Source organism: Pteropus alecto, unplaced genomic scaffold (assembly GCF_000325575.1).
Source record: "Pteropus alecto unplaced genomic scaffold, ASM32557v1 scaffold71, whole genome shotgun sequence".
NCBI classification, from domain to species: Eukaryota; Metazoa; Chordata; class Mammalia; order Chiroptera; family Pteropodidae; genus Pteropus; species Pteropus alecto.
In genome coordinates this window covers 20,414,463-20,422,325 of record NW_006433024.1, presented here as the reverse complement: position 1 = coordinate 20,422,325, position 7,863 = coordinate 20,414,463, and the positions used below count along the sequence as shown (strand labels likewise).

The 7,863-nt window shown below is 39.3% G+C and overlaps 1 non-coding gene and 1 pseudogene across 1 annotated transcript; both read left to right on the top strand.

Annotated features, from left to right (window-relative positions):
- Window positions 1-2,445: 2,445 nt before the first annotated feature.
- LOC112476749 lies at window positions 2,446-2,562 on the top strand (annotated as a pseudogene).
- A 5,036-nt stretch (window positions 2,563-7,598) lies between these two features.
- On the top strand, window positions 7,599-7,717 carry LOC112476740. Its single transcript, XR_003045195.1, has one exon. It is a non-coding gene; the product is annotated as a 5S ribosomal RNA (ribosomal RNA).
- Window positions 7,718-7,863: the final 146 nt, after the last annotated feature.

Below are 7,863 nucleotides of genomic sequence, written 5' to 3'. Positions count from 1 at the left end.
AGAAATTACAGATTCCTGTCTGCGACACTCCCGCTAGTGGTGTGGAGCCTAAGAATCTGCATCATAAAGAGTTCCCCCACATAATTCCGGTGATTTGCTGGTTAGGAACCACAGGTGTGAACCAAGCCCCCACCCAGCCTCTACTCACCACCTAGTACCCAGTTTCTCTTGGTGAAATAATAGTGCTCAGAACTTTCTCCCTACAATAAAAAGGAAATGAAAGTTCTGTGGTTGCTAGAGCTGACTGCCCACGTGAGATTTCAATTCTGCTTTAGAAAGAGAAAAGGCATCTGAGACCCAAGGTCGCCGACTCATCCAACGGGTGGCTACATGGGGCTGTGTGAGCACCATCCATCCACTAAGATGGCCACTGCAAAGGTGTAGGCAGAGGGAAGGGAGCAGCCTGGCCAAGAGAGTGGCCCATGAACAGGAGTCCTAATGACAAATCCTTCTCTCACCTGTGCCCACATCCACCGAAGGATTCCTCCTTCCTAACCTCCTTGGTTATGACCTATGGATTTGGGGAATTTGGTGCTGGGTACTGAACTGGAAGATGAAGTATGTTCCTAGGACACCAGCAAGGCAGGCGCACACACGAACATGCACACACAAGAATGAAAAGAAAAGAGCTTGATATATTTTTTTAAAAGCTCTGATTTTTTCCATGGAAAAAATATTTTACCTTTGGTTTATTTATTATATATTGTTCTTAGATAGAATTACTTGTGGGAGTGGAAGTGAACACAATTTTTTTTTGCCTTTTTTTTTTTGTAATTAATAAACTTTACTTTTTAGGACGCTTTTAGGTTCATGGCACAATGGAGCAGAGGTACAGAGAGTCCCCCTATACCCCGGTCCTCACACAAGCATAACCTCTCCCACTATCAACATCTCTGAATCATTTGTTACAATCGATGAATCTTCATCGCTATACTTTAGGGCTCACTCTTGGTGTTGTACACTCTGTGGGTTTGGAGAGATGTAAGATGACATGTATCCACCAGTGCACAGTTTAGTTTCACTACCTTAAAAATCCTCGGTGCTCTACCTATTTACTCCCCTATCCCCGCAACCAACCCCTGGCAACCATTAATCTTTTTGCGGTCTTTATAGTTTTGTCTTTTCCAGAATGTTGCATAGTTAGAATCATACAGTACGTAGGCTTTTCAGGTTGGCTTCTTTCACTTAGTAATATATATTTAAGTTTCCTCTATGTCTTTTCATGGTTTGCTAGCTCGTTTCTTTCAGAGCTGAACAATATTCCATTGTCTCGATGGACCACAGTTTGTTTATCCATTCACCTATTGAAGGATATCTTAGTTGCCTCTAAGTTCTGACAGTTATGAACAAAACTGTTATAAACATCTGTGTGCAGATTTTTGTGTGGACATAAGTTTTCAATTCATTTGGGTAAATACTATGAAGTATGCCTGTGGGATTGCATAGTAAGAATATGTTTAGTTTTGTAGGAAAATGCCAAACTGTCTTTCAATGTGGCTGTACCAGTTCACATTCTCACTAGCAAAGGATGAGAATTCCTTTTGCTCCACATGCTTCCCAGCGTTTGGTGTTGTCAGTGTTTTGGATTTGGGCTAGTGATATCTCTTTGATGTTTTACTTTGCAATTTCCTAATGACATATGTTACTGAACATCATTTCATATGCTTACTTGCCATCTATATATCTTCTTTGATGAAGTTCCACTTTATTGATTTTAGACCTTTTCTAATCTATGCATACAATGCTATAAATTTCCCTCTAAACACTGCTTTCATTGCATACCACAAATTCTGATAAATTGTGTTTTCATTTTCATTTAGTTCAAAATATTTGTTAATTTCTCTTGAGATTTCTTCTTTGACCATGTGTTATTTATTTAGATGTATGTTATAGTCTGAAAGTAGATCATATATGATTTATATTTCTTGAATTTGTTAAGATGTGTTTTATGGCCCAGAATGTGGTCTCTTTGGGTGAATGTTCCATGTGAACTTAAGAAGAATGTGTGCTCTCCTATTGTTGAAGTAGTCTATAAATGTCAATTACATCTGGTTGACTGGTGGTGCTCTTGAGTTCAACTATGTCCTTACTGAATTTCTGCCTGCTGGATCTATACATTTCTGATAGAGGGATGTTAAACTCTCGAACTATAATAGTGGATTCATCTGTTTCTCCTTGAAGTTCTATCAGTTTTTGCCTGGTATATTTTGGTACTCTTTTCTTAAGTGCATACACATTAAGGATTGCTTGTCTTCCTTCAGCATTGACCCCTTTATCATTACATAATGCCCTTCTTCCTATTAACTTTCCTTGCACTGAAGTCTGCTCTGTCTGAAACTAAGAGAGCTGCTCTCACTTTCTTTTGACTAGTGTTAGCATAATATGTCTTTCTCCATCCCTTTACTTTTAATCTATATGTTTCTTTACATTTAAAATGGGTTTCTTGTCTACAGCCATGCCCCCCTGAACGTGCCCGATCTCGTCTGATCTCGGAAGCTAAGCAGGGTGGGGCCTAGTTAGTACTTATGGGAGACCACCTAGGAAGACCAGGTGCTGTAGGCGTTAAAAAATAAAATAAAATGGGTTTCTTATTGATAACAGATACTTAAGTCTTGTTTTTCATTCATTCTGACAATCTCTGTGTTTTGATTGGTGTATTTAGACGATTGATATTTAAGGTGACCAGTGATATAGTTGGATTATTAGGTACCATATTTGTTACTGTTGTCTGTTTGTTGCTTTTGTTCTTTATTCCTGTTTTTTTCTTCCACACTTTTTCTGCCTTCTATGGTTTTTACTACGCATTTTATGTTTCCCTTTTCCTCCCTTTTTAGCATATCAGTTATACTTTTAAACTTTTTTTCGTGGTTTCCCTAGAGTTTGCAATACACATTTATAACTAATCCAAGTCCACCTTCAAATAAGACTATGTCACTTCAGAGGTAATGCAAATCCCTTATAAAAATAAAATATTTCTAATTCCTTCCTCCTACCTCTTGTATCATTGCTGTCATTCACTTCACTCATATGTAAGCATACATAAGCATATGTAGATACATAAGCATACATAATCAAATACAGTATTGCTATTATTATTTTTAAACAAAATATTATCTGTTAGATCACTTAAGAATTTAAAAAATAACTGTTTTTATTCTACCTTCACTTATTCATTCTCCAAAATTTTTCCTTTCTTTGTATGGATCCAAGATTCTCACCCATATCATTTTCATGGTTCTATGATTAGATCTCAGTCCTTCTGGTGAGCCTCTGCCCCTGGACCAGCAACTTCACCAATGCATCTGTTTTTCTCCCACCTTAGGTGGCACCAGATGCTTAGATGGTCTGGAGTTATGTATTTCCCTTTCCCCACATGGAAGTCCAGATGGGGCTGGAATTGGGTACTTCCCCTTTCCTCAGTTAGGTTAGGCTCTGATTAAACCCTAGTAGGTTAAGTTCTGGTGGTTTCTCCTGAGGGCAGGCCTTGTTAAAAAACAAACAAACAAACAAAAAATCAGAATGCTCTGGCATATTTCAAAATTGTTTTTTTTCACCTCCACCTGCTGGAAGTATGAGTATTTTTCTCCTGTGTTCACTGGGAGGACCTGGTAGAGGTCCTGCAGGTAGAACTCACAAAAGTATGGGAGCCCCGCAATGACTGGATTCCCCCCGAGTTCTTACCTCTCAGAGTCGCCCACACTGAGCCTCCAGCAATTTGTCAATTGCAGTTCAGGTTTTCTTACTCTACCATTGAGTCCCATGGAGATTTCTATACCTGAAGATCATGATTCTCTGTATCCGCCTGCATACATCTGTCTTTACAATTTGGGGGTCAGCAGTTTGCCCTGTTACCTCGCTTTTCCGATGGATCTAAGAAAAATTTCAACTTTTTAGTTCATTCAGCTTTTTATTTGTTGTTAAGACAGAGCAGCAATTTCTAAGCTCCTTACATGCCGGATAGGAAACTGGAGGTCCCTCATCATAATTTTTTCAGTGCTTAGGGTCTCTCAAAGGTCTTGCACTGCCCTGGGAGAACTGAATTTCAATTAATATTTATCCAGCACCGTCTATGAGCCAGATGTCTGTTAAGTCCTGTGAAAATGAATAAATAAAAATCTCGTTTAAAATGGAGTTCAGAGCCTAGAAGAAGAGAGAACTTTCATGCACTAATCTCTCAATGCACACCACTGACCCCAACAGGAAGAAATTGTACCTTGCATCTCCGACAGGAAGTGATACTGCTATAGGACCTCAGCAAGAAGAGAAGATTCCTCCTCGCCCAGTAACAGCTCAACCAATGGGAGACTGCCACAACTCGGCCAACGAAAGGTCACTATACTTCGAATTTTCAGGCCCTTCAATGGACTCTTGGCTTACAACAGCACCTCCCAAGTTCATAAAAGAGCTTTCTCTCCTTTGTTTCTCCGGACTTGTATGTGGTACACCATGAGACTGCATGTTCTGAATTGCAATTCTTTGTTGTTCCCAAATATACCCATTTTGCTGGAGAAATATCTGACTATATTTTTATAAGGTCAACAACATTTTCACACTCATTATTTCATTAAGTGCTCACAACAGCCCTGAAGTGGGTATTACAATTATCCCCAATTTTATAGATGAAGAAGCCGATACTCAAAAAAATGTAAATGACTCGACGAGATTACTCAAGTAGAAAGTAGTAGAACTAAGATTAAAACCTGGTCTTCTAACTCCAAGGCTAAGGAGACTTAACTTTAGAAAATGAAAAGTCTCCAGTGATTTCCTACTCCACCTCCTCCTCTCAAGGACCTTCACTCATGTTTGAGTTGGCATGAAGGTGAGGACATTTGGGAAGCTGAGGCCCACCCTCTGAATCCATGCTGTAGCAGAGGCTTGAGCATCCATATGGCCAGTGCGGTTCATGTTTATTCTGACTTCCCAAAATGTACTGCCAGAATTAGCAGACAACTATCACAGTCCAATTTCAAAAGCAGTTCTTCCATTTTATATCTAGATCAGATGTCTATGGATCTTGACCAAGGTCTACGAATTCCTCAAGGATCCTCTGGGGCTTCAAAAGGCTTGTGAATCTATTGCAACCATGTTTCATTTTGTAGCTGTGAGAAAAATATGAATTTTTCTAAGGAAAGGGTTTATATTTGTCATTAAATTCTCAAAAAGTTCTCCAATGCAAACAAGGTTAAAAAATAATTAATATAGATTTTATCCCAAAAGAATATGTTTTAAATTTTCTACCCCTGGACCAGGGAGAGAACCAGATACAAAGAAGAAATGCAGCAGTTCATATCAGGAAATAATAATCACACTAATACTTCGGTAATTACTTTTTTCCTCTGTGCTGATCGAGACATAGAATATAAAAATGGGATAAAGACCCAGCTCAGAGAAAAAGAAAGGCAAATGAACCTGACACATATTAAAAAAAAAAAAAAAAAAACCTCAACGATTTGTGCTGAGACCAAGAGGATGCATCTGTTTCCTGAATCAACCAGATCAAATGAGCACTGCATCAAATGCTGCCTGTGCTGAAACTATTCTCTTCCAGAGAAAGACGAAGCAGTTACGCTCAGAGGGGCAGGGCAGGGGGGAGAGTAAGCCCAGGCAAAATAAGAATTACAATCTCTACTTTAGAGTAATGTCAATGGATTTTTCATCATGGCACCTTCTCCAAACTAAAGCTCACTCCTCGCAGGTATTATTGGTAAAGTGCCTAAAAGTAACTTTACTCTCCGAAATCTTTATACGATGAAGGCTTCGGATCAATGTGTCTGATTTATTTCTGCACACGCTGCTTTGTATCTTAGCGCCCACTCCTGCGTCTTTCCCAGTCTTCCCCATGCCTGTTGTGATCCCGTCGTGCTTAATTCTTCGCCGTGCTCTGTTGCCTCTACACTTTTGCATGTGCTTTTCCTTCTGTGTTTGCTTTTCCCTCTGCTTAAAACACTGTTCACTCCTTTGTTTTCCTGGCTATCTCCTCCTCAGCCCAAGAGACATCTCTTCTAAGGAGCATTCTTCAACTCCTTAGGAAGAATTGTCTGTCCTTGACATCTCGATGCTATACTATACTGTGCCTACCCTTATCCTAATAGCCAGTACATCCTTCCACTCTCAGTTCCTTGAGGGCAGGATCCATGTCTTTCACCGGGGATCTCTAAATGTACCTGACACCTAATAGGCTTTTACTGAATATGTGTAAAATGAACGAGGGGTTATTTTCCCAGTACTTAGATAAGGAGCATTAAGTAATAGACTCTTGTGCAACTATTCTGCTGTTGAAAGTAATAGAAATAATCTCTCTTCCTTTTTTTTTCTTCTTCTTGGAACCTGGGTATTTTAGAATTACTGACCTCTCAATATCAAAAAGCTCAATTTAACACCCCTGTCCATATCAAAGGGGCTTTAAGAAAAGATAAATAATCTGATTTATTATAAGAAAACAGATTATGTAATACAATAAAAACAAAAGGAAACCTCAAAAATCCGTTTCCTTTTTCTGAGGCCATTATTGTGGTGTCCTCAGAAATGGCCATCGTTGACCTTTCTTTGAAATCTGCTGCATGTGATATATACATTGCTTTAATTATCTAGTTTTCCAGGAGGCTGAATCAGGGCTACTTATTTTGTTATAGTAATGTTCAACTCCAAGTCTGAGAAATGTGGTTACAAAACAGAGAGTCTACATAAAGCTTTTAATATTCTTCCTCTAGAAAAAGTAATGTGTGGATAGAAAAAAGAAAACAGACCAGAGGTCAGTGTCTTCAGTCATGACATCTGACTGAGAAGACCTGAGTTCCTTCTCTGCTTGCTTAATGTGCTCAAGGAAAATTAATCAAGTCACATGCAAAAAGAAATACTACTTTAATATCAGAAATGGGATTTGAAATAAATCCAAATTCTTAAAGAATAGAATAGCTGCTTTCTTTCCAGGAAACAGTAGCTGCACCAAATGACCAGCTGAGGCTAGAATTCTATGATTCTTTTTTCATGTTGGAATGGTAGACAATCATAAATTTTTAGATCTAAAAGGGACTTTGAAGATCAGTAACTCCAAGCTCTCACTCTTACCCTTCCTGCTTTGACTCATATCACTCTGTCATTATATTCCTGGAGAGCACAGGTGGAATCCAACCCAAAAGAGGCTTCCTCAGAAGGATTCAGTCTTCTGAATGTTTGCCCCGAGGATCAGCTGGTCTAAATGCCTTCTTTTCTCTCACAAGGAAGATGATCTCTAAATATAGCCCTCCCACGGATGCGTCCAGTGCTTTATGATGTACAAAGCGTGCTCTCATCACTGTCTCTAATTCAATGAAGAATGATTCAATGGCTCTCCAAGGTCACCCAGCTTGTTAATGGTGGAACCTGGACCAGAACTCCCGGTGTGATGCTCTTTCCTCCTCGCCATAACAATTTCTTACTGAAAATTATTTTTAAATGCTATTTATACAATTCTGAGCAAGAGGATTTGGCCATCTGCAGGAATAATATGGAGGCAAGTTAAAGATTCTGATGTTTTACAATGAAATTAACAAATCCCTTCATGAGGTAGACACACTGCAGGCAGCCCTTAAACAAGGAAATGTAAAAGAGGCATCTCAGTCTACAGCCATGCCACCCTGAACAAGCCCAATCCCGTCTGATCTCGGAAGCTAAGCAGGGTTGGACCTGGTTAGTACTTGGATGGGAGACCACCTAGGAAGACCAGGTGCTGTAGGCTTAAAAAATAAAAAATAAGGGATTGTAAACTGACAAGGTCCTTGCAATCTGTGAGGTCAACGAAGGGTTGCCTCGCCTAAAAACAAAAAAAAAAGAGAAATCTTCCCTCTCCTCCTACCCCCTTTCCCCCACTCAACATGTTACTTT